This window comes from Petaurus breviceps, unplaced genomic scaffold (assembly GCF_028583685.1).
Source record: "Petaurus breviceps papuanus isolate PSGF00001 unplaced genomic scaffold, PetGlider_PUasm1.0 185, whole genome shotgun sequence".
Classification (NCBI taxonomy): Eukaryota; Metazoa; Chordata; class Mammalia; order Diprotodontia; family Petauridae; genus Petaurus; species Petaurus breviceps.
This window is the reverse complement of record NW_027185797.1, coordinates 31894709-31918740: the sequence shown is the minus strand read 5'-3', so window position 1 is coordinate 31918740 and position 24032 is coordinate 31894709. Positions and strand designations below refer to the sequence as shown.

At 45.2% G+C, this 24032-nt stretch overlaps 3 long non-coding RNA genes across 4 annotated transcripts in view; 1 reads left to right on the top strand and 2 right to left on the bottom strand.

Annotated features, from left to right (window-relative positions):
* Positions 1-24032, top strand: part of LOC138161799 (uncharacterized) — a 35114-nt gene that overhangs the window by 6877 nt on the left and 4205 nt on the right. The gene's annotated exons all lie outside the window — the stretch shown is intronic.
* Positions 71-8871, bottom strand: LOC138161800 (uncharacterized). The gene is made up of 3 exons (XR_011168472.1): positions 8746-8871; positions 2505-2561; positions 71-2369 (listed from the first exon to the last, which is right to left on the bottom strand). It is a non-coding gene; the product is annotated as an uncharacterized lncRNA (long non-coding RNA).
* LOC138161798 (uncharacterized) overlaps positions 9104-24032 on the bottom strand; it is a 52348-nt gene continuing 37419 nt past the window's right edge. For both annotated transcript variants that reach the window (XR_011168470.1, XR_011168469.1), the window contains 2 exons: positions 16082-16202; positions 9104-15573 (listed from right to left, as the gene is read on the bottom strand). This is a non-coding gene — a long non-coding RNA (uncharacterized lncRNA). The remainder of the gene's footprint in view (positions 15574-16081; positions 16203-24032) is intronic.

Below are 24032 nucleotides of genomic sequence, written 5' to 3'. Positions count from 1 at the left end.
GAAGGAAGGAAGGAAGGAAGGAAGGAAGGAAGGAAGGAAGGAAGGAAGGAAGGAAGGAAGGAAGGAAGGAAGGAAGGAAGAGAAATAGGCTCAGAAAAATCCAGCCTTATTAAGCAACTACTGTATGCCTCCCTACTTTAGGGGGGAGTCCCCTTGAGAGCAGGGACTGATTTTTATCTTTTTGTGTATCCTTAGCCTTTAGCACAGGACCTGGCACATAGGAGGTGTTTTAAATTGCTTGTTGATGGACTGGCCAGATACAATGCTAGGTACTGGGGATAGAAAGACATAAAAATGAATCAGTCCTTTCCTTTAAGCAGCTTATATCCCACCAGAGGAGACAACTTATATAATATATATAAAACAAAAAAAAACATACTTGAGTACTTAAATATTCAAAATAAATACATATACCAAAATAAGTACTTACACAAAACATGTGGAGAAGGGAGGTGGGCACTAGAAGTTTGGGGGTGGGAGGGATAAAGAAAGGTTTCTACAGGTAGAGGGGCTCTGAACTTTTCTGGTGTCAGTGAGTCTGGTGAAGCCTGTGAGCCTTTGAGTTCTATTTTTAAATGCATAAAATAATATCCATGAGATGACAAAGGAAACCAATTCTGTTGAAATACAGGAATCAAAATATTTAAAAATAAATAAGTTCATGAACTCCAGTTTAATGTGGTACTCTTAAGCTAAGCTCTGAAGAAAGCTAGAGATTTTAAGAGGCAGAGATGAGGAAGGAGGGCATTCCAGGCAGGGGGCACAGCCTTGGCAAAGACACACTGATGGGAGATACAGTGTTTTATGAGGAACAGCAAGAAGAACCATTTGGCTGGACTGTGGTGCATGTGATGCAGAGTAATATCTGCTGGTCACTCACGAAGCATTTGTAGAGTGCTTACTCTATGCAAGAGGCTGTGCTAAGTGCTATATAAAGTTTACTGCTTCTTTTCATTTGCCTTTGCCTTCTGCTCGCAGCTGTACCCATAAATATTCCTTTAGAGTTGCTACTTTAGCTTTCCTGGATTAAACAGGCAGCATGTCTCAGGACTTTTCTGGTCCAGTCTCCTGGATGCAGCTGCTGATGTGTTGTATTTAACTACCTTTTTCCCCTTAGGGCCCTCCCATCATCCTTCAAAACATCTGTGGTCCAGGGTTACAAACCTCCATTTTGAAGCTGAGAATACAAGCACCTAGCATTGGGTCTGGCCATCAATCAGTCAGTCAACAATGGTATAGGGAGATGAGAAACATGTGGCCAAAGAAGGCTATGCCTGGAAACATAAGGCAGGGGCATACAGGGGAGGCTCACGAATGCCAGATGTAGGAATTGGAATTTGAACCTGTAATCTAGATTATAGGGGAGAAAGGAGCCCAGCTGGCAAGCTCCCAAAGTCTGAACCAGGGTGGCAGCATGAGGAGGAAAAAGGAAGAAATCCATCAGAGCATTGCTAAGAAGGCAGAAGTCACTGGAGCCAGTGACAGGCAAGCTGAATGGACGAATGACTCTATTAAAAGCACATTCTGTGCCAAGCACTTTGCTAGGGGCTGGGGATGTAGCTAAGATAAGTAAGAGTCCTTGCCCTCAAGGAGCTCACTAGGAGCAGAGACATCTTTACGTTTCAGATGCAGTCATCCAGAAAGTTTCCGTGTTCCTCAGGGCGCCTGGCAAAGCAGATGGCAATGCCTCTTCTCTGATAACATTTCTACTTTTAAAACCATATTGGCTTCTGATGTTGAGCTATCTGATGGTAGGAAAATAAGCGCGGGAAGTCATCTTAAATGACAGAGAAGACTGGTATCATTGACAGACATGGTGCAATTGAGTGATGAGAAGGGCTGGATTAGGAGAAGATGAATTCAATTTGAGTTCATGTTGCTTTTGAGGTGACAGCTGGCTGTGTCCTGAAGGGAGGGGGGAAGAGGAGGATCTCAGCCTGGGGAGGACTCGGGAGGAAAGGGAACCGAGTTGCACAGTGAGATAGGCAGTTGGGTGACGTGGCCAATGCAAGAATTTGTTTGACGTGGCTGTGCACATTTGCTTCATGTCTTCATTTTCTTTCTTTTTCAATGCTGGGGGTGGGGGGGGGGAAGAGAAGGTGAATTTTTGTTCAGAAAAAAATTAAAAGTTTTTCAAAAGCCCCAAGTCAGGTCCTGAAGAGATGCAGAGTATGAAAGAAAGAGGCAACTTCTGTTTGAAGCCCACCTCTGCTACTTCTTCACCCTTCCCCCCTCAGCTTTCAGAGCCTCACTTCCTCCTTGGTGCAGGATAGAGTTAGGCTAGGAGACTTCTGGAGCCCCTTCTGGCTCTGCCTCCAATGAAGCTGTGAAGTCCCCTTGACCACCTCGATGGAGCCCTTCTTCTTGACCTAGAATAAGCAAACCTCCGAACAGTTGTTTTCAGACAGACTGGAGATGACCTCTCTTTTCCCTCAGTCCCTTCCCATCCCGCCCACTCCCCCTCCAAACAAACAAGAGTTTACTCATCTTTTAGCTGTTATTACCTTGTTTGCCACTTTATGTCCAATTGGCCTCCACTGCAGCCAAGAAAGCATAAGGGACTGGATGAAAGGAAAAGCAGAGAATGAGAACAGTGAGGAAATCACATCTGTCTTCTTCTCTTTCCAAATGTTGCATATGGATTTTCCATGAATGCAACCCTATACTTTGAAGTAGTCACAAAGGAGAAGAAGGAAAAATCCAAAACAGGCCAGAGAAATGTGTTGCATACATCGATTTTGAAATTCATAGAATTGAGGGCTTAGAAAGGACCTTGGGGACCAAACCACCCAGCCCATCTCTAGGAGGCTTGCTTGGGACGCAGATCTCTTTTTCTTTCCAATGATCAAAAGTTCCAACAGTATACATTCATTTCCTCAGGCGCCTCTCTAACCACAGAGGCTCAGTGAGAGCCAAGGATCCTTCCTTCAGATGGGGAGAGGACATATGAGTGGGAGAGGTGAAGGCAGTCTTCTAGAGACTTTCTAAGATCTCTCTAGACTGAAACAAAGCATCCCTAGCCCCCAGTATTTCCCTTCCTCTGGATAACCTGACCACATCACCTGCTCTCCTTTTCTTAGCAACAGCCATCCTATCTCATGCCTTCCCCAGATCACTTGCTTAAGACAAGACAAGCATTAACCTGCCACAAAGGCATCACCTTCCAAAAAAAAAACTGTTTTGAGGCTATGCTCGGTCCAGGGGACTACACTGAGGACCCAACTGAGAGCCCATCTCCACTGACTTCACAGCCCTGCTTTACATTTTCCCATGAAAACCACCCTTCTTGCAGCAGTTCTTTGCATTTTGAAGATACCTCTAATGGTTTCTTCTGGCATAAACACCTCTCTACATCTTTCTCTCACATGAGCTGAGCAAAACAAGTTTAAAGTCCACACCAGCCCCCTTCAGAGGACAGCTCTTTCAATGCTCAAAGATGACGTTCACATTCTCCTCAAATCTGAATCACAAAACTTCACAATTGGAAGACATGTCTAGAGCCATGGGCATGTAGTCCAATCTCCAAATGAAAAAAAAAAAGATGTTTCCAGCCTTTGCTTATGACCTCCCCAAGCATCCCAAGCCACTTTGGAGGAGTTTTGACTGTCCTGACATCAAGTCTAAATCTGCCTTTCTCTCTACCTTCTACTCATTGCTCCTGGTTGGGTGGAACCTTACAGAAATGTCAATGGAAAGGCAAAGAGTATCCCAAGTTTGTACCTTATTTTATTTCCCTCCCCCGCCCTGGATACAGACTCATCTACATGACCTGGGACCCTTGACAAAGGTTGAAAATTGGGCCCCCATCCAGCAGAGAATTTGAGTCTCCACATCAAACTATTCCACTTGAATGACCAGAAAACATCAACCCTTTGAAAAGACCGCCCATGACAAGACGAAGTAAAATAATAACATGACAATAATAACAGTAATAGCAATAGGGAAAATGTCCAAGTTGCCAATTTTAAAAGCTTTCGTTTGGAAAAAGCAATTCTTGAAAGCCTCCCATGGTTCCATCCTGTGTCCTGTGCCCCACGCAGGCTCTTCCCCTGTCTACCCCTGGTCCCAGCACTGGGCAAGGGGCACTTACTTCTCTTAAGGATGGAATTCATAATCATATGTGCAATATGGGGGAGAAGAAAGGACAAATGCTCTCCTTTTTGTTGTGGCTAGAACATATTTTTGGCACTGACAATGATGTGATGCATTTGGGCCCCAGATTCAGGGATTTCCTGAAATGAACAAATGGAAAGTTCCCCCAACGCACCCCCTCACCCCACCTCCTACTATTCCTTGGTGAGGTGAGAAGACTTGTGCTTAATTAGCTTCTAATTGTCATTAACACAACCAACGGAACTGGAATATTCTGGTGAACTTTGAAGCTTAATTTAAGCTTTTCTTCATCTAAATCGAGCTAAACAGAAATGTGACCAAATGCTTCTCGTGGGGGTGAGGATCCATACTGTGGGCATCCATAAAAGTGCTCTGAGTTCCTATTATGGAAACACCATGTGAGGTTCCCTTAAGGGTTTCCTACCTTCAGTAGGGCTGTCTCACCTGGGTCTCCTTTAAAGTGTGACAACACTGCTTCCAAAAAGCATGTTCTTTTTGTTCACCTTTAAGAATACAAAGAGAAATAGCTTATCGGGTCATAGTCAGCACTTAAGAAATGTCAGTGGAATGGACCTCCACAAGAGGTCCTCCCTGATAAAAGCTGAGGGAGAGCCCAGCATCTGGGACACCATGACAAAGCCAGGAGCCCATTCCAAGGGCAGGCTGGGAGAAGCTTCTAAATGTCCTTCCATGATCACCATCGTCAGTCAGCCCGGAGGAATGGTTTGGGACACCCCAGCCCTGCCACACACTTTTCACTTGCCTCAAAGTCTCAGGGCCTAGATCACACCTGCCATCTTTTTCATACCCCAAGGTGAAGCCTGCTAAATCACTCTCACTTTATTTCCAAAGAAGACAGTGTGCAGCCCCTGTAAACATCAGTCTCCCCAAGAACATCAGTAAAGCTTCCTCTGTTACGATTGTTCTAGTTTCCACAGTCACAAGCTGTCTCCCAGAGGTTCTCATCTGGATGAATCAGCACCTCTGATACAATATAGAACCCCTTGGCTCTCAACTGTCAGACACTGAATTGTCCTTTTCCTGAGTTCCTTCCATCTCAGCTGGACACCAAAGGAAAGTGAGATTCTGACTTCAAATACCACGCGAGTTCAAGGGGTTTTTCCCTCCTAGGATAACAACATATTTTTTTCCAGTTCCATCTCTTCTCCTTACTGTGGCCAAGATGGAAGCAATCAGTCAAGCCCATTATGTATTCCCTGTCTATCCCTGGTGGGGATAGCACGGCTGGGGGAACAGAGGAGGATGAGAAGACAGAAGGGCCTCTTGCCCTCCAGGAGCATGAAGTCTTACTGGGGGAGAAGGCTTAAACAATGATAGAAAAAGGATAAACAGGGAGGGCATTAAGTACTCAGTGGTGTCACGGACCAGATGGAGTAGGCACGGAAGGCCACCAGTGAAGGAGGTAAGGTTGAGGAAGACCTTGAAGAGGCTGTGGAACTTGGACGGATGGGGAGAAGGGATGGCATTTTATTAAACAATCGGCAAGCATATATTAAGCACCATTCCTGCGTCAGGCACTGGGATACAAATACAGAGACTGGATCAAACCCTACATTCAAAGAGCTTACATCCTAACAGGAGGAAAAAACAAACAACATCCTAACAGGAGAGACAACTCCACACAGAGAGGCTTTACAGCGACACTGTAGATAAGAGTGCTGGGCCTGGAGTCAAGAAGACCTGGGTTCAAATCTGACCTCAGACACTTCCTAGCTGTGTGACCCTGGGTAAGTCACTGAACCTCTGTCTGCCTCAGTTTCCTCATCTGTAAAATGGGGATAATAACAGCACTTGCCTCCCACAGTTGTTGTAAGAAGCAAATGAGAATATCTGTTAGGTGCTTTGCAAACTTAACCCACTACATAACTGCTAGCTATTATTATGATGTATAGACAGAATAAGGGCAAAGAGAACAGACACAAATAAATTCAAAGTAATTAAACACAAGGTAGCTTAGAGGAGAAGGCACTAGTAACTTGGGGTAAGCAGGGGTTATCAGGAAAGACTCCATGAAGAAGGAAGTGCTTGAATTTCATCTTGAAGAAAGAAAGGGATTCTGAGATACAGAGGTGAGAAGGGACTATTTTCTAGGAATGGGAGATGCCCAATGCAAAGACTTGGAGGTGGGAGATGGATCCTCCTGTGTAAGAGAAAAGGAAAAGAGTTCTTGGGTTCAATCACCAGGAGTCAGAGGGGGGAGTAAGATGCCACAAAGGTGGAAGAATCTAGTTTGTAGAGGTCTTATGAGTAAAGAGTAGACTGGATATTTTATCCCAGAGGCAAGAGGGGGTAACTGTAAGATAGTCACTCAATCAATCCACAAACATTTATTAAGTGTTGACCATGTGCCAAGCACCTAGCCTTGAGTAGAGGGATCATGGGATCATAGATGAGTAGTGGAGGCAGCCTTGGAGGTCTCTTAGCCCAATCCCTCCTTTTACTGGTGAGAGATTCAGGCCCAGAGCAGTGCAGGGCTTTTCTGAGGACTCCCAACTGGAATATGAACCTTGGTCTTTTAACTCCAAACCTTATGCTCTTTGAACTGGGGTACAAAGGAAAGAATAAATGTGGTGTGTTTAGGGAATGATAAGGAGGCTTGCCTGGTGGAAACAGTCAGGGAAATAGTGGGGAATAGGTTTAGAAATGGGGGTATTCCCAGGTCATGAAGGTCCTTGGAAGCCCAGTTAGGGACAGACCCAGGCATCTTCCAACCCAAAGCTCTAGGAAGATCTTTCCCATTACTTTCTTCTTGGAGCAGACTCCTAATCTTGGGAAAGGTCTCCTTGGACCTAGACAGGGCCTGCTCATACCTGAATGGTGGCCAGATGGCACTGCCTCTTTCACTGCTCAACAGGTTCCTTTGGTGACTTGGGAGGCCAGCGAGAGGAGAGGAAGGGGAGGCGGCTGCCCAGCCCCTGTGGCCATCTCATGTCACATTAATTTAATTTAAATTCCACAATCAGTCAGTTGGCCTTGTACAAATGTAAACAGCATGATTCCGAGGAAACACATTTATGTCCCAGCTGTTCTTCATTTGTTTTAGAAAGCTGCTCTCAAGCGCAAGAATGAACACTCCATTTCCTGCAGGGCCTGTCTGTTTAGCACATTGAATGCCGCTGGCCACGCTTCCCCCCCCCCCCCCGCCCCCTTCCCAAAATGCAGACCAGCGACAGGGCGAGTAAATCACAGAGCATTTCATCTTTCGCATGACTCACTAGAAACAAGCAGAGCAGACTGAGCATAAGTTGGCTGGGAGGTGGAAAGAAAAGGGCCTTGGGCAGCTTGAGAAGTGAGGATTCCCAGGCAACGTGTCCTCCTTCTTTAATATGGTGGTTAAAAATAGACCTCCCTAAGCCATTACAAAGCACTTTGTCAGCACCCACACTGAGGCCTCCCTTGGGGCCATGGGGCTTTAAAGATCTGGGCCATGGGGCCACCTTATAGCTGCCTTCACTAACAAGTCAGTGAGTATTCACTAAGTAGCCACTGCATTTTGTCTGTCTTCTCTACCAGATTTGCTCTCCCCATCATCTTCAATCTCTCCCCATCTACCAGCTCCCTCCTAACCTCCCTCCCAGACCACAGATATGCCCATGTGTGCCCTCCTAGAAAACCCTCCCTTCATCCATCTGTCCCCACCAATTATCATGCCATCGCTCACCCATCTTTGTGGCTAAACGCCTGGAGAAGACCATCTACAACCAATGTCTCCACTTTCCTTCCTCCTGTCCCCTTCTTGACTCACCAGTCTGGCTTCCATCACCACCTGGAAGCGCTCTTTCTGACGTTACTAACATCTCTGAATGGTCCCGCGCAGGGACCTTTCCTCTGCCCGCCTCCTTCCTGACCTCCCTGCAGCCTCCGAAACTCGCTTGCGACACCTTTTCTCTGGGTTTTCTCCCGGTTCTCCTCCAGTCTACCTAGCTGCTCTTTCTCAGTCTCCTTTTCCGGATCTTTACCCACTAACCCTGGGTGTTCCCCAAGGCTCCGTCCTAGACCTTCTTCTTTTCTCCCTCTACACTATTTCACTTGGCGACCTCATCAGCTGCCATGGATTTAATTACCATCTCCATACTGATGATTCTTAAATCTCCTAATGTAACTCTCACCTCTGCTCACCTCCAGTCTCACATCTCCATCTTAACATCTCAAGCTGGATGTCCTATACACACCCTAAACTTGTCATGCCCAAAATGGAACTGATTTTCTCCCCAGAAATCTTCCTACTTCCAAACTTCCTCCCAGTATCCTGGCTGGCAATGTAGGTGGCACCCTCAATGCCTCCCTCTCGTTCCTGACAATCAATCTCTTGCTAAGGCCTGTGAAATTTTCCTTTGCCACTCTCTCAGCTATGCCCCCTTCTCTTCCCTGATGCTGCCAACATCCTGGTGCTGGCCCTTGCCACCTCCTACCTGGACTACTACAAAGTCATTGGTGAGTCTGCCTGACCGTTCGGAGGACAAAGGAATCTTCCTAAAGCACAATTCAGCCCATGCCACTCCCTTCCTCAAGCTCCAGTGGCTTCCTGTCACCTCCAGGATCAGATATAACCTCCTGTGTAGTTCAAGGCCTTCTTGAGGCTGCCTACCCCCACTTTCCCAGTCTTCTTACATTTCATATCTCCGAGTGCTCTTCAGTCGGGTGACACAGGCATCAGGCTGTTCCATGAACCCCAGGTGTTTTCAGTGGCTAGCCCTCAGGCCTGGAATGCTCTCCTTCCTCTCTCTGCCTCCTGGCTTTCTGCCAATGTTCTTCTGAAGGTAGCCCTTCCCTGATCTCAGTTCTAGTGCCTATATACAAAGCTTGTTTGTATATAATTATTTGCATGTTCCCTCTCCCACTAGATTGTGATTTCCTGGAGAGCAGGGACAGTCTTTGACATTTCTGTATATTCTCAGTGCTTAGCACACAGTGCCTGACACATAGTAGGTGCTTAAATGTTTATTGACTGACTGCCTGACCCACCAAATACAGGACAAGAGCCAGGCACTGAGAATCATGAGATCATAGAACGGGGGATGGAGAGAACCTTAGGAATGAGCTTATTCAGTTCCTTGACTACACAGTAATGGAAGAAATGAAGCAGCTGCTTCCCTCGAAGAACTTACATTCTATTACTCAGTTCAATCCAACAAGCATTAGTGCAGGTATTGTAATGCTGAGATTTAAATGGCTTACATCTCCATTGCACACAAGACAATCTAAAGGGGCAGAAGACACCAGCAACTGGGAGCAAGGTTTCCTGCAGGTGGGAGTCTTTCCTCCCCCAGTGGAAAAGCCTTTGGATTCTAGGATCTCTTGTCATTCTTGGAGCATTCGATCCAGAGCATACCTTTGTCTACTGCCATGGGGTCAAGAGATGTAGTGGCAGAAGAGAGCTCGGAGTGGTCTCCAACCTCCTCATGGTACGATGAGGAAACTGAGGCGACAAGAGGTCCAGTCATGTCACGTGCTATTAAGCCTGGCTTAGCTTTGATTACAAAACAATTTTCCTCCAGTGACAGGACATGCGATGCACCTCTCTCTTCTGTATTGAACTTAGCAGGATCATGTTTGGACACCTTTAGGTGACCAATCACATGCCCCTTCTGAAGAGATTGCTAGGCACCCAGTAAAGCAGGGGTGAGGAAAGAGTACATTTTGGGATGTGGGACAGCCTAGACTGAGGTCAAGCTCAAAGAATCCTGGAGGCAGAAGGACCTGTAGAGATTCTCTACCCCCAACCTACACCTGAACAGGAATCCTTTCCATACTCCACCCCTCAAACAGCTGCTCATTCTGATGTTTAGTGAGGATCTCTAGAGAAAGGGCTAGCTCCCAAGGTAGCCCAACTCACTTATGGGAGGCTTTATCATGAAAGTGACAGTGACTCACTTACTCAGCAGTACCTGCCACCTACCGATATCCCCCAAATGCTGGAAGAACACACTAACACATACATGGGAAGGATTCTGAGCGCCCAATCAAGAACAATTTGAAATATCCCATTTAAAACATCCCGACTGCCTTGCTTGCTGGTGGGAGTTGGATCTGGAATTAATTTTCAGAGTCCTTCATGACAAGGCACGCATTAAACGTCCCAACAGAGGAAAAACACACTAGCCCAAAGTTCACCCTCCCTCCAGCACTGTATTGAATGTTCATTTGTTGGGAAATGAAACCTCAATCCTTTGTGACAGCTAACAGTCTGAAGAAAACATGCAAATGATGGTCCCTGGTCTCTCCCGTCTGCACAATGCCCACTTCTGCTTTTGAAGAATACGGGTGGGGGGGAAGAGCTCCATGGACCACTTGACTTGGGACAGAAGGCAGCTGGATGCATTTCAATTATGAGACCTGCTCTGAGTCAGAGCAGAGGGAAGAATGTGGGACCCTCAGCAGCCGGGTGGGACAGACTTTGTGGCTGTCCTTGTAGAAGCCGCTCACGTTCAGTGTCTGTCTCCCAGTGACCCTTCTCTGGAGGGCCCAAGCATCCGCTCCACTGTCTTCTTCAGTTATCCTGAAGGTTTTCATCCCAATTGGACTGAAGGACTAATCATGCTCCATCCATCAATCAATTCAGAAGCCAGATCCCCACTCCAAGCGCAGTGCCTCCTGCATAATAAACGCCTGTTGAATTGACTAGATACAAAGTAACCATTTTACAATTGACAAAAGTAACAATGTATTTTGGACATAAAGGGACATCCTAAATAGCAAGGTTATTATGTAGCACATTCTTTTGAAAGGCCTTCAAATAATTAGTTATTCATTTATTCATTCATTAATGTAAATTAACCAGTAGCCCAGGACCCTCTGCTTTGGGTTTTCACAGACTGGATCCAAACTTGGGAGTTTCCTGTGGGGGCAGGGGGGAAAGAGGGGAGAGAATCATTATTTTTTGTCTTATTTTGTTCATACATAGAGTTACCTCAGAGAAATGTTGGAATATAGCTCCTATATGGGGAACAATAGAAGCCTGGGGAATGCCCCCAGACCTCATGTAAGTGCCTAAGGTAACAGTGCACATTAGATTCTGGACAGCCTTTGTTTCACTCCCTCAGAAAACACAGTAAGAACCCATAAACAATCAATACACTTTCCTTCACTTTCCAGTGATCTTCACTCAGGTTTCTACATAATCCCTCAGATTAATAATGCCACACTCTGATTTAGACTCCCCTAAGTAGGGAAATGAATTTGGGATTGCTGGAGAGGCTATTTTTGAACATTGTGGTGAGACTTACTTTCATCCTAGAGACCCGTATAGTCAGTCATTCAGGCTAATGGCACTATGCTGAGGGTCTGAATACTCCTTGAAAGAAAAATGAATTTGGGGCTGCTAACAATGAAAACCCAAGGCTGGCACTTCCCAGAAAATCTCCCTTCAAGATTATTTTAGAGGCAACTAACCCCATTCCCACTGGATCAGCACATCCTGAATAACCTATGGTCACAGCACAAGGCAAAGTGGGGGGCTTCTCCCCAAGTGATGCTTTTTTCCCTTAATAGATACTCCCCCAGCTCTGAAGGGAAATGAGTGTGAGCATCTTGTCCTCAAGATGTTAGCACTGAACAGGTTCTCCCTTTGTGTCTCTAAAGGATGGGTCCTACAGCTCAAACATGGGGTTACTAGAGAGGCAAACCTGACACAGACACCCCAGAATTCCCCCATTCTCTCTAGTGGCCTGGAATTTAGGAACTCCCACAAATGGAATATGTGAAACTACACAATTGAGGGCATTTGCCATTGTCCCCTCAGAATGGGGACTGGAGCTGTCACTTCTCCTTCATGGTCCTGGTGCTGGGGTGAAGAAGGAGGGAAGCAGTACTCAGGAGTCTATGGTACTGCAGAGGTGTCCCTTATGGGCCAATATCCACTCTCTGGTCTCTGACTCATCCTCAAAAAGGGAGGGGAGGCAAATAGGTCCGAATACTTGATGAAGACTGTCTTTGTGAGGCTTAGCACAAAGAGTGGGTTTTTATGTACAATCTAAACCAGGGTTCTTAACTTTTTTATCTTATAGATACCTTTGGCAATCTGGCAAGCCCTGGGGACCCCTTCTCGGAATATTGCTTTTTTAAAAATTCCTAATTGAAGTAAATGCTAATTTTATTTCAGTTAGAAGTTACTTTCTCACCTAACTTCAAGCCTCTCCTGAAACCCATGGGCCCCCTGAGTATCTCTGGACCCTGGATTAAGAAATCTTGATCTAAAATGGTCACTTCATTCCCAAGAGATGAAGGAGCTCAGCCATTTACTCTCAGTAACGTACAGATAGATGAGGGACGATAAGACTATCTATTTAGAACTGAAAAGGATTATCAAGTCTGATCTCTCCATTTTACAGATGAGAAAGCTGAGGTTAAGTGATTTGCCCAAGGTCACACACACATCCTAAGTAGGATGCCAAAGCCAGAATTTGAACTCTTTTGACTCTAATAATGCCATCTCTTCAGCAAAACCATAGAAAGATGCACCCAGAGTCCCAAACAAAGGGACACTAACACAAGTTCGTCAAGATGACGGGGAACTCCCCATACCAGTATTTACTGAAAGCCCTCCTATGACATATCCCGCTAAGTCCTACTTGGGTGTCTCCTCGGAGCCTGGAGGCAGCTATGTGATAAAAGCCCAGGCTCTGGTCAGTTCCATAATGACTCTGAGGACTGGCCTGCCAATGGACCAGATGAGCTAACTTCTGCAACACTCATCCCCAGAGGGCTGGCCACAAGGTGATGGATTTTTTGGTCAGAAGCCACTCATTAAAGGCATGAACAGGGTGTGATCTGCCTTGGGGTGGAGGGAATTCCCATCCACAGATGGAATCACAGATTGCTGAGATAGTGAAACATGAAATGACTCTGGGCATCCCCAGGGCTGGATCTGGCGATGGGTATGGTTAAAAGGGGGGGAAAAGTGTGAAACAATAGTTCCCACCTCTTCTAAGATTCAGCCAGAATAAAAAAAAAAAACAAAAGACACACACATAAAAGTTGTAACTCAAGGTAATGTGTAGTTAACTAGAATTTGCTAAAGGTAAAAGAAAGACCCAGAGAAAATGCTTTAAGAACGTTTGAAGAGGGAGAGCGTTTTCATTCTTGTGCTGGTGGGGACATCAGGCTTCATGGAAGAAGTGGTACCAGAGATGAATCTTGAAAGAAGAGAATTCGGTGAACAGAGAAGTGGGAGTGGTATGATAGGCTCTGGAGATGCTCTGAACAAATGCCTAGGGGGCAGAGAGAGCAGCACAATACCCACAAACTGTGGGTAGTTGCACTGGAACATGGAATCTGAGAGAGGAGTCAAAAGCAACATCTGGGATGTTGAGTCTGGCTGACTAGAGGAACCCATGGAGAGAAAAGAGGAAACTAAGAGAAAAGGAAAGGTGGGGGTAGAATATGACAAGTTCAGTTTGGAGACACAGAATTCTCTGTTTCTATCTGGAAGCTTTTCTTGCCTTCTCATCCCCAATTTCCATCGATCACAGCTCTCCACATAAGAGATACTTGCTACATGACTGCTGAATCAATGAACATCTTTCCAGATGCAGCCATGGCCTTGCCTCCTCCTGGATGCCTATGCTGATCACCTCCATCCCACTCTCATCACTCCCAAGCTCCACTTCCCTTTATCAATGAAGAATGAAGACGAGATGATCACTTGGTGATCACACAATGCATGGCACATAGGTGCTTAATAAATATGGGTCGATCTTTTACTTAGTGGAACAAAAGTAACTCCAGTTGAAATTGAACCTCCCCGAGGGCAGGTACTGCTTTATTCCCTCCTACCGTGTTTCCCCGATAATAAGACACTGTCTTATTAATTTTTTTGGACAGAAAAACACCAGAGGGCTTATTTTCAGGGGAGGGCTTATTTTAATGAACATTGACAGCAATTTTAATAAACAGGTAAATGTGAACAAAAAAATGTACCTTTATTCAATAAGCAAATCACTGGGGAAGAACAGGATGACACGCTCACTGCTGCAGCTCTGATTGGATGCAGCTCGGAGTGCGGCGTGCATTTCACGGGGGCCGGGGAGGACGGTGCATACAGAGGGTACCGTAATGTAGCGTGTAGTGCAGGGGATCACCTTCACTACAGTAGCAATCTCAATAGGGCTTATTTTTGGGGGAGGGCTTATTTTAGAGGAATCTTACACAGTAAGGGGAGGGCTTATTTTCGGGATAGGTCTTATTATCGGGGAAACACGGTAGTGCCCATCACAGGGCATCATCTAAGTTTAAGAAATGCCTGTGGAGTTGCCTCGTTGGGCTATTCAATGTTAACTTTTTGCAGTCCCTTATGTCTCCCAAAGGGTGGATAGCACATCTTCAATTGTTTTTCCCTTCCCCCCTGCACCAGCTTCTCTCCAATTCTGCCAGGGTCTCTAGGACAGAAGGAAGCCATTAACACACAAATGCTTTAAGTGGTGCTTTCTTAAAGTTTGACCAAAGAGTAGGCCCTTCTAACTTGGGGATTCTGAAGACCAGGCAGAATTTTAACATTTTCCAAATCCAGAGCTCATATTGGGATAGCACTTTAAGGTTGGCAAAATATTTTGCCCACATGATGCCATCTGAGTCTCAAAACAACCCTGGGAGAGAGGTGGCATTATCTCCAGGGAAGTGAGGCCCAGAGCCATGAAGTGGTTTTCCCAGTCACACAGCTAGTCAGGGTTAGGACTGGATTCAAATTTAAGTCATATTGTTGACAGGTCTTGTACCCTGGACCTTAAAGCCATACCGCTCCTGTCAGGAACACATTCCCATGACGTCACATGGAAAGAAAACGTCTCTACAAGCATCCCTTGACAATTTATCCTTTTCTCTAGGACATACTCTGTGACTTAATAGAAAGGACAGAGGGACAGTGTTTCAAAAGACCCAGCAGCTAGTCTTGGTTCTGATGGCAGCTTGCCACCATGTAAATGACTGCAGCCAAATTCTTTCCCATTCTGGGTCTCAGTCTCTTCCCAGTAAAACAAAAATGTTGGAACAGATCCTTCCAACTCTAACATTCCATAACCAAGAAGAATCACAAGATCCCATCCTAAGGTCACTTTCTAAAGGCTGGCCAACATTGCTAATAGCAACAAGCAGCCAAAGTGCCCTGCACCCCTGGCTTAATTCTCAGATCCAAGTAAACTTTGCCTACTTCCAAGCTAGACCAGGTACATTCCCCCCACCCCCCGGGAGCCTCAGTCTACTGTCCCTTGTCATTGTCAGGAGATGAAGGAGAATGAGGCAAGCCCTAGGAAATGGGAGGGTTGTCCTTGTTACGAATTCACTTCAAAAAAGAGTTTCGTCTTTAAGCAATCAGTGGTTGTTGGGGTTTTTTTTCTCTTTTCCTTAGAGAGTAGATTTTTCTGCCCATGGTGTCATTTCAGTTCCTCTCCCCATCCGATACAATGCTCTGAAATCTCAATTGCTTTCTAGCTGTGTAAGATTTCCCTGGAAGACAGAAATGAAAGTGATGATTAAGCCTCCTGCCCTTGAGATAGCAAGATGTGACAAACACCAAGCCTCCTTACTGCCCCCCCACCATCACTACCACCACTAGCATCACCCCCAAAGGGGGAGAATTAGTCCTTTTTTACATCATGAAGACAGAAGAGCCACATCGATTTCATAATAGCCTGACTCAGCCCTCCTTGTCTACACATGGAGCTCATTTCATTCAATCTCAAACCCCTCTTTTTCGGAGAAGCCACCAAGATGCCTTCCTACTCTCCCTAACAACAACAGGGACAGGAAAAAATAAGTGACTTCTTTTCTTAGGTGCCTTGATATTGGCAAATCACTTTCCTCAAAGCAACCCTGACTGGTCATTAAGCCAATTTCCAGAAGGTCAGAGAGGCCGGTGGATTTCAGTCCCATAGCCCAGCACTGTACTCCCTACATCATGTTGCCAGTACTCTTCTCCAAGGTGGAAGAAGCATGGCATGTCAAAAGCTCTCACCTGTTTCACTTCTGCCTAGGAAGCAGGCCCCAAATGCTTAATTCCTTGCCCCCTCCATTCAGGATTTTCTTCCATTTCTCAAACACAGTTTCAAGGGAAGCTAGTTTCACAGCACTAGGTTCTGAATGAAATAATAGGTGAAAGAAAAAGGAAATTAATAGGAAGGGGTGGAGAAACTATAAATCTTCCCTCAGGAAATCTCATAGGTCAATCCCATTACAATCTTCTCAGCCTTAAGAGCCTGGAGTCACAGGATTTGGGTTCAAATCCTAACTCTATCCCTTCCTGAATGACCTCAGGTAAATGACTTCCCCACTCAAGACCTCATGGTGTTTAACTGCCTGGAATGCCCACCCTCCTCACCTCTCCTTCTTGGTATCTCTGCTTCCCTCCAAGCAGAGCACAGGTACAGAGTACCTTTCCTCTTTCCTAAAGACTTGGTGTTTATCTGTCTATAGCATTCCAACAGAATGCTCCCTCTCTAAGAGCAGGACCAGTTCCATTTTGGTTCCTGTATCAGAGTCACTAAAATATGGCTTTACCCATCTCTCCTACCAGTTAAGTGATTCCATTGGTCTAGGGAACAGCCAACAAGGAACTCCCTCCATCAATGGAGAAGGTTTGGCAACTCACAGTCTTGAAGAATTGCCTGGAGACTCTCAGAGCTGAAGTGACTTTCCCAGGATGAAACAGCCAGTATATATCAGAGCTGGGACTTGAAGCTGAGTCTTCTGGTCTCAGATGACAGCTAGGCTGTCATTGAGACACTCTACCTCTCCTGCTCTGCACAGGGTAAAAACAGCTGAGGCAGTCAGGTAGTGTAGTGAATAGAGTGCTGGATCTCGAGTCAGGAAGATCTGAGTTCAAATCCAGCCTCAGACACGTACTAGCTGTGTGACCCTGGGCAAATCACTTTAACCTCTCTTTTCTCATCTGTAAGATATGCCATGTAAAGTTCTTGTGAGGATAAAATGATATAATATTTATAGTGTTTTGTGAACCTTAAGGTACCATGCAAACATTTGCTATTAAAGCAAGCACATAACAAATGTCTGTTGAATCAAACCTAACTCAGACTGAGTAACACCACCAAATACTGCCATTGCTCTTTCCTTTGTTCAGTGGCTGCTGTCACTAATCAGTGAAAGGTAAATTAAGTGACTGATTCAAGGATATTTTGGTGCAGATAAATGCGATCAGTATCTGGTGTGATTTTCTGTATTTCTAAATCAAAATCGTCTCTATCTCCAGGCATATCTCTCAGCCACATCCTGAGCTCTAGCACAGGACCATTAGTCATGACACTTGAAAGTTTCCATTTGGCCTCATTCAACCAAAAGGCAGAAGTCTAATTCTGTCCATTTCAAGGTCTGTGTCACTTAAATCTTCTACCGAGTGGTGAAGGGCAGGTCATTAGGAAGGCATAGATTGTCTCAGAAATAGCTTCTGCAAGACAGTCTTTGAGTGACTCGGGGCAGTTCACTTAACCTCCTAGGTCTCCATCTCCTTCTCTGGAACATGAGGAGTTAGATTTGATGATGTCTCTGTCCCTTACAGCTCCAAATCTATGATTCTATGAATACACCATCGCTGTAAGCTATGGTAGATGATCCCAACAGAATTCTCTTCTCCCTTGATTTGTTGGGCATTCAAGTGACTGCCATGAGGGAATCTTTTTTAAGACTCACTTGACAAACCTAGACCCAATTGGCTCTGAACCCCCAGCATGCTTGGGACATAGTATGCAATTAACGAATACTTCCCTTCTATTCATTCACTACAATATTTTTATGAACTCATGCCCTCCAGATTCTTAGATTATGTATACATGGAACCAATGACTCAGATTAATCTGGTACAACCTCCTTCACTAAAAACATTTTCAATACTCATGGCCCTGCCAACAACAAAACTGTTTTCAAAGACGAGAAAATATCTGTTTGGGGGAGGCCCTTCTCTGTGCTAGAGATGGTTTATTCAGTGACCCTTTCCCCTTCCAGACATGGGGAACTCACAAACCACTTTCTGCAGATTGCCAGGCCCTGACACAGTGTCAAGCAGGTAGTGGGTGCTTCATTAATATCTGGTGATTGACTGATTAAGCCTGCTGGGGAAGTGAGGGGGGTGAGGCCAGAGAATGAGGCAAAGCTAGGAAGAGCAAAATGTAGGACAAAGGAAGTGGGAGAAGGAGGGAGGAGCTTGCTAGGGGGAAGTCAGGAAGCCTAAAACGGAATCACAGCCACTAAGGGACATAAGCTAGCACCATATCTCCACCTCATTTCCAGACCACCAACTCCAAACTAGGCCACCCCCCACTCACCCCTCTTCAGGTCCCTTCCCTACTACAATACAAACTCCTTGAGAGCAGGGATTGTCTTGTGGCCACACTGAATAGCTAGTGTCTGACACACCGTCTGTCTGTTTTTCTGTCTGCCTGTCCACTGTCCTCCCAAGCTGGCAATCTCTCTGCCTGCCACTTCAGGACCGGTTTGCTACATGTGGGATCCTTCCGCACCAGACCGGCTACGAGGTGGTGACTTTTTCAGTCATAGTCTTTCTCAAAAATTGTCGACTGAGTCCTAGACAGGTTGTAATCTCTTACAAGAGAAGAAGCCTCATGAATGAAGTTACAGTTCATCAGTATTATCATTAATGTGGTCATATGAGGAACAGTTCAGAGAACCATGGATATTTGACCTGGAAAGCAAAGGATGCAAGGGGACACATGGTGATGGTGTGAAGAAAGGAAGAGAAACAAGGCTTATTCTTGGTGACTCCAGAAAACCTAAAGGCTCATTGGGCAGAACTTAGATGGAGGCAGATTTTGACTCCATCTGACAAACTTGCTAATGGAATTGGTCAAAAAGAGAATAAATTTTCTTGTAAAGAAGTGGTGCCTCCATCTCCAAGTATTCAAAAAGATGCCTCTTCTCGGCATCCTTTGATGTCCCTATCGGGGATGGTGGAGAAGAAATCTCTGTTCTGGGTGGCATGATGGATAAGCTGCTGTCTAAGGCAGCTAGGTGGTGCAGTGGATAGAGCACTAGGCCTGGAGTCAGGAAGACTCATCTCCCTGAGTTCAAATCTGGCCTCAGACACTTATTAGCTGTGTGACCCTGGGCAAGTCACTTAACCTTGCTTGTCTCCATTTCCTTATCTGTAAAATGAGCTGGAGAAGGAAATGACAAACTGCTCCAGCTTTGTCAAGAAAACCCCAGTGGGGTGGTGAAGAGTCTGACATGACTGAAACAACCCAGGAGCAAGACTCTGCAGTTTCTGACTTTGCCACATCATGAGAAAAGAGGGAGAGGTTCAGGGAAATGAGCGCACCTTATGGAGGAATGAAAGTTTCAGGGCCAGGTTTTGGGTCCTTGACCTACACTGGCCTTTCCCTCCAGCATGGAGAGCTCACACTTTTTTGGACAGGCTGCTCATAAGGTGGTTCCATTCGATGATACCTTTGTAAAGACCATCTGTGACAAGATGAAGCAGATAGATGGACAAATAAATAAATAAATGGGTGAACAGAAAGACAGATAAGTAAATAAGCAAGCAAATAAAGAAATGCTCAAATTAACAAATGAATAAATAAGTGACAAATGAATGAATGGATAGATAAGTTAATTAAGTAATTATTAAGGAAAGCTTCCAAGTTGCCCTGGCAGGACAGAGGGCTTGCTTGGTTGCTTTGGTTCCTATTAAGCCCCTGTTGGAGCACCTGTGCCAGTCATCATTGAAGGTGAAAAGACCTAGAGGAGAGCCTCCAGGGGGTTAGGCAGATTTTCCACTGAATATTGATAAAAGAGGCAGGTGAGAATTTTCTACTTGGATTACAGAGCTTGGAGCTTTCTCTCCAGCCTCTGGCAGGAGCTGGAGTGTAGTCATGGATATGGAAGGCTATCCTCAGGGTCCAGGAGAAATGAGTTCAAGACCTGTCTCTGACACAGTTGCTGCATCACCCTAGACAAGTCCCTTAACCTCTTGTCTCCTCCCTCTGCCCCCATCCCACCCCTTCCACACAACTCTCTAAGAGAAGTTGAAAATCTACATTGGTACAGGAAGCTTCCTCACTGAAAGTTCCTTATCCCAAAGAACGCATAGATCTGTCTAAAATCAAATGCCCTATCAGAGGGCTCTTCTTCAATGATCCCATGGAAGGGTAACTCAGTCTTTAACAAGGTGACCCATTCCCTTTACAGACAGATCTGTGTCTACTTGGGCCAAAATCTGCCTCCTTTTTATTTCTGCTCAGTGGTACTGTTGCCCTCTGGGGCACCAGAATAAATGGAATCCCCTTCCATTCTGCCATATTTGAAGACAGTGTTTGTCTTTGATTTTCCAGGTTAAATATTCTAATTATTTAAATTGTCTTGTGACAATAATAATTATTATTATTCAACCATCTCTAACTTCATAATTCTGGGTCCTCCTGCCAGAATATCACAAAATGAGAAAGCACAGATGGGTCCTAACCTCTACCCCTGAGAATCACCCCCATCGGTGAGATCATGAAGCCACAGACACACTCAGCTGCTGAAGTTACATCAGGGGCAAGGAGGAACAGCACAATTTTTAAAGAATATTTACTTATTAGTGACGAAAAATAATCATGACAGACTCAACAAGGCAGCTCCCTGTGGAAGGCTCCCCTCCCCCATTCCCACCACCTACTTTACTTCAGTAACTTTCTACTGCTACAATTCCAGCCTGGAAAAACAAACCACAGCACAAAGGTGGATTCCCTTTTTGGCACTCTAACTTTGGAGATCTGTCTAGTTCCTTCCACTCTGCATGGTAACACTCCCTCACTATACATGCAGCGACTTGTGCAGCAGCAAGAGGGAAGCTGGTGGTACACACACACACACACACACACACACACACACACACACACAGAGTCGAGGGAAATTACGAGGATAAATGCATATTACTCAATCGGCTTGGCAAAGATTGAAAGCATCTACCAGTCTCTTTGGGGTGTTTCCTATTTTCATTGTCCTTTCTTGCTATTTCACCCTACTTTGAACCCAGGTCTCTAGCTCACTGGAGATGCTGGATCCTTTTTTTCTGGACCCAGAAAATTGGGCAGAATCCAATATATGTATCCTCTACTCAAGAAACAGATCTTGTGAATAGCCACCACAAAAGCCAACTTGGTCAAGTGTCCACTTGGTTCCAGGGACTCATTCATTCACTTTCTCTGAACTGTTATTAATAATGATCATTATTTTTACTGGACCTGTGATTTCTTGGTAGAAGGAATTCTCAGGGAGAAAATTCCCTCTGGCAGTGAAGGTTAGCAAACTTCTCCATAACTTATAAGCTTTGAGAACTGTCTAAGGTCAATGAGAGGCCACCCAGCCAATATCTGTCCAAGACAGGACTTGAACCCAGGCCTTCCTAATTCCTAATTGATATCATTTGAGTCCTATGAAGTCAGTATTAGAGGTATTATTGGCCCGTTTCATAGATGACAAAACTGAGATTCAAGGAAGTTAATGCACTTACTAGAGTCACACAAGAAATACCAGGACATCGTGCAGTGTGGTGTAACTTCTAAGCCAGGTCTCAAAACCCAAGTCTGAACAGTATTCTTTCCACTACCCTATTGTAATACTCCCAATACAAGCAGTCCATCCCAGACACTTACCAACTCTCCAGTCTCGCTTTCCCCAGTTCTCCTAGCAGGTGGATAATGGCAGCACCCCCACATGCCCCCATTCTGCCTTTTCTTCCTTCCCCTGAAGGGTGGGATGGGCTGGTCTCCAAGGCTGTTTCTACCTCTTCACTCTTTCCTGTACTGGGCTACTAACAGTGTCATCATTTCTTCCTGACTAGAGCCCTCATCCACCCTCTTCCCAGCCCACCTCAGCAGACTTTACCAAAGCATCCCAAAGAGTACAGAATTTATTCCCTTCAGGAGTCATGCTAATTGCAGCTGTTTTATAGCACTTCAAGATGTTTTAAGTTCTTTCCATGTATTATCTCCTTTGAGCTGCACAGCACAGTGAGAGTGATACTATGGGGATTTTACCCATTTCCTTGATGAAACACCGAGGCTTTCAGAATTGCCCACAATCACATACTTAGGTAATATCATAGGTAGAGGGTCAAACCCTCTTCATGGCACCAGGTCCAGAGTCCCATCCGTGACTTTTCAGGAATACATTTTCAGCATTAGGACAGAACAAAAGTTACCAAAACTACTATGATTACATCTGCTCACGTCCATATCTCCCTTCTGCCATAGGGTTACCCCAAGATTCACTTTGGTACTAGGACAGAGCAGGGCCTGGACAAAACCTTCACCACTGAGCCCCACAGGAAATCAACTCCTTGTCATTCAAATTTAAATATACACTGAATCCAACTGCAACTTTCTGGGCGCCAGGCTTCCTCCAAATTTCTGCAGGAAGTCTTTCCCAATTCCTCTCAATTGTTGAACCTTCTCTCTGTGGATCATTTCCTATTTATCCTGTCTATGCACTTGTCCATGCATAGTTGTTCATATGTTGTCTCCCCCATTAGACTGTGAACTCTTCAAGGGCAGAGATTGACTCTGATCTTCCTTTGTGTCCCTGGAACTGACCCCCAGTAGAAATTTAATCAGTGTTTGTTGACTGACTGTCTTGCTAGCTGTAGAATCAGAAAGACCTAGGTTGGATGCATCACTGACAAATTCTAGTCATAATACCCCAGTCAAGTGGCTTACCCTTCCTGAGTCTCCTCAGCTATAAAATGGGGACAATGAGAACTTCAGAACTTCCTACAGAGGGGTGCTGAATGGCAAAAAGGAATAATGCTTTACAAACCTCAAAGCACCATGGAGATGTCACTGAACATCACCCAAAAGACACCAGAATCTGCGGTTAAACTGTAAACAGGTGTTGATCATGGCTCTTAACCCTGGCCAGGACCTCAGAGGCCATGAAGTACAGCCCATATGTGAATGTGAATGTCTCTCTGACATACACTGTTGTCCAGCCTTTGCTGAAGGAGGTGCCCAAGAGCTCAGCAAGTAGCCTGTTCCACTGGAGAACAGCACTTAGTGTTAGAAGACCTTTCCTAACATCGAGGTAGAATTGAAACTTGGACCCATGGCTCCTAGTTCTCCTTCTTGGGACAAGCAGAACAAATCCAATCCCTTCCCATGTGGTAGCTGCCATGTCTCCCTCAAGACTAAAAACACTGCCAGCTCCTTCAACCCACCCTCATGTGACATGGACTCAAGACCCTTCCCTTTCCTGTTTGCCATGCTCTGGACCCTTTCCAGCTACTCCATATTAAGTTGAAGTGCCTGGAGCTACAAACGAGACACCAAATGTGATCTCCCCCAGGCCACTGGAACTGTCACCTCCTTGGTCACCTCTCAGTCGCTCTGCCTCTCTGAACAAAGCCCCACATCCCAGTAACCTTCTTGACTGACAATCAAGTTGTTGGGAATGAAATAGAATTATTATGCTTCCACTCTGTACTAAGTGATCATTGGACAATTAATGTCCCAAGAACCATTGGGTGTTCATGGCTATCGAAGTCAGGAAAATTGCTGCTTTCAATTCTCTGCTAAGTCATTCACTTGCTTTAAAAAAAAGAATTGTAATAAATTACAGTTTCCACTTTGCTATCACTTTGATAAACAACTCCCTGAAACAGCTTTTGTTACTGACTCTTTTAAAAAAATTATCTGCCTTAAGATTCAGAAATTATAATGCCATATGGACATAATTGTTGTGGAATTTTTCTTTGGTTCCCCCAACTTACTTGCCCCATTTTTTTTTAACATTTTGACAATCCTACAAAGTTAGGGTTATGTAGTAGAAAGAAGGTGATTGGGCTATTCATAAGAATGAGGGGAAAAAAACCCTGCAAATGTCCCTAGGTGACTAATAACTGCCTTCTTTGGAAGGTCCCTGGGCTTTCAGGCTTTCTATTCTGGATTTAGACAGTCCTC